Source organism: Pygoscelis adeliae, unplaced genomic scaffold (genome assembly GCF_000699105.1).
Source record: "Pygoscelis adeliae isolate BGI_AS28 unplaced genomic scaffold, ASM69910v1 Scaffold245, whole genome shotgun sequence".
In the NCBI taxonomy this organism is placed as follows: domain Eukaryota; kingdom Metazoa; phylum Chordata; class Aves; order Sphenisciformes; family Spheniscidae; genus Pygoscelis; species Pygoscelis adeliae.
Window position 1 is genome coordinate 342729 of NW_008824766.1, and position 2730 is coordinate 345458.

The window sequence follows — 2730 nt, forward strand, 5'->3', positions numbered from 1 at the left end:
GAGCCCCCCTTCCCTCCACCGCAGCAACCGCTTGGAGAGGCTGGATCCCAATTAGCCCCCTCCTCATGCTCACCCCCGGTCCCCCGGTCCCAACCAAGGATGCCGTGACAAGCCCCCCCACGAGGGTCCTCCTCCACGTGGGGTGCAGCACCCTGCCGTGGAGCGGCACCTTTCCCCCCCAGGGGAAGGAGGAGAAACGTGTTTGTGCTTCCCGGCTTTTCCTCAAAGGCTCTTTTCAAGCCGCGGCTCCCAGTGAGAGGTGCTTTGCGGCGTGTCTGGGCTAGTGAGTTTGGCTGCCGAGGACTTTTCCAAGTGCTTTTTGTCTCGTGTGGCTCCTTCCCTCGCGCCCTGGCGCCTCCCGACCCTCCCTGCACACCCCATCTTGCTCGGGTCCCTCCTCAGAGGGAGCCGTGCATCCTTCTGAGCATCCCCAAGCTGCTTTATGCACCCTAGTTTGGCAAACCGGCCCCAGCAAAGGTGGCAGCGGTGAGCTAGGACATCACAGCATCCAGCTGGCTCCTCTCCTCCGCTGCCGGAGGGCCCTGTGTGTCCCTTGCGTGTCCCTGGTCCTTTTTTTGAACCTGAACGTGGCCATGGATTTGTACTCAGGCCCCGAGCTGCAAACTCGGGCTTGGAGAAACATCCCCTGCGGCTGCCTCTGCTTCCCCAGGGGAATGTCTGGCAGACCCCGACACTAGCCACAGGCTGATTTATGCCGCTGCCTGAAATAAAGCGTTGCCCGTCCTGCTCTTCACGCTGGGTGAGCCGAGCCCGTTCAAAAACCAGTTTCAGGAGGAAACTTCTGTGATCCTTTGGTGTGAACCACGCCTACGCAGACAGGTACGGGGCACGCTGCACCCCCTGGGCAGGGCACAGGAGGGGCGTTCACAGCAGGGGCGCAGCAGGGATGCAGGCAGCTGCAGGGGCAGATGCCCTGAATCTGCAAGGCACCACGGGCAGGGGCTCCCCGTGGCTGGCTTAGAAGAAAGGGAGTGAAGAGGCTTTTACTAAGTCCCCAAGTCCCCTCCATCTAGACGGATCTGGGTGTCACCGCTCTGGGGGCGCAGCATCCCACAGCACCCAGTGGGAAGCAGCGCAGGGCACAGGGCAGCACCTACCCCGCTCGTGCCACGCACTGGGTGCTTGGGGCAGGGACCCGGCTGGCCCCAAATTGCAGCCGGGACCTGTGTGACTGTCCCCTTCACACTCACATCCTCAAAGTGATGTCCACTGCCCCCCCAGCAATGTCCTGCCCTCTTCCCCCTCATCACCCCAGTCCAAAACTGCCCTTTGGGGAAGGAGGCGGTGGTCTTCGTGCGCCTTTAAGACGCGGCAATGCTTTGCCAATGCCAGCTGCTCCCCAGCCACACACGCTCCCCTACAATGCCCTTTTCATGCACAGCGGCCGTCTGAGCAGTGAAATGCCCCTTCAGAGCAGTGCCGTGCCCGTGCCAGCTGTGCCTCTCGCAATGCGGGTGCTCTCTCAGCATGGCACAGCATCCTTGCCAGCTCTGGCGTGAGCGATGCCAGTGAATACCCCCGGACCACGGGAGCCCGCTCTCGCTTGGTGCAAACACGGCATCGGCAAAAGTCACTGGGCATCGCAGCTGCCCAGTCCTCCCAGCATCCCCAGGGATACGGGTGCTGGTCTCTTTTCCCCTGCACTAAATGTCTGTCTCTACTCCAGGTCACCTGGCAGTGCTGCAGTCATAAATCCCGGCCACCTGCCCTCAAGGGCCGCTGCCTCGTTAGGTTTAGCTAATAAAGCAACAACAACAACAACAACAACAAAAGAGCTAATCCCCCAGTGCTGGTGCTGGGCACCAAGGTACCATATTGCAGCAGGGAGGAGCCGCGAGGCAGCCGGGCCGGGCAGGCCGCGAGCGGGGCGGAGGGGAGCCCGCAGCCATATGGAGCCAACCGCAGCTCTGCTGGGAATTACAGCAGCGATGTTTCCAGGGAGGAAGCCGGTGTCCCAGGCCTGGTGGGTTTATTTGCAGCCTCCAGAGAGGCAGCGCATCCCCGGGTGTGGGGAAAGGGAGGAAATGGGTTCAGGAAGAGAAGCAGCATCACGGAGGATGCTCGCGGGGTCGGAGGCGTGGGTGTGAGCCCTCCCCAGCCGCGTGGGGTTGCTGCCATGAGCAGAGGGGTATAAAACCGAGAGCCAGGCATCTCTAAGGGCCCTCCTCGAAATGTAGAGCGTGGCTGTCCTTGATGCCTCTCTCAGCCCAGTTTTGCCCCCATTAGGACCCCCCTCAACCCCACGCCAGAGCACTTCCAACCTGATATGCCCCAGCCCAGCGTCTCTTCCCAGCCCCGGTCACTCTGCAGTGTGGTGGCATCATGCCAAGTGCCACAGCGAGCAGGTGTCCCATGGGTCACCCAGCTGCCTCCTGTCCCAATGGATGCCTGCAACAGTGGGGAGCAGGTCCCACGGGTAATGCTGTTGTCACACCACTGCCCCTCACTGCCCTGACCGTGGCTCCCCTGGACAGCTGGGCTGAAGTCGGTGTGAATGTCGCACCTCACTGGAAGAGGACCTGGCTCTCAGAGAAACCCCGGTTGCCTAGGGATGGGCTCTCCAGGTGCTTTGGTTGCTTGGACACTTTGGGAGGAAGGTTCCTTTCTTAGTATCCTCCCCAAAGTCTTCCAGATGCGATCAGCCCTGGGGACTGCACCCATCTTGGGCTGTGATTCCTATGCTGAATCACGCCTGATGTAAAGCCATGC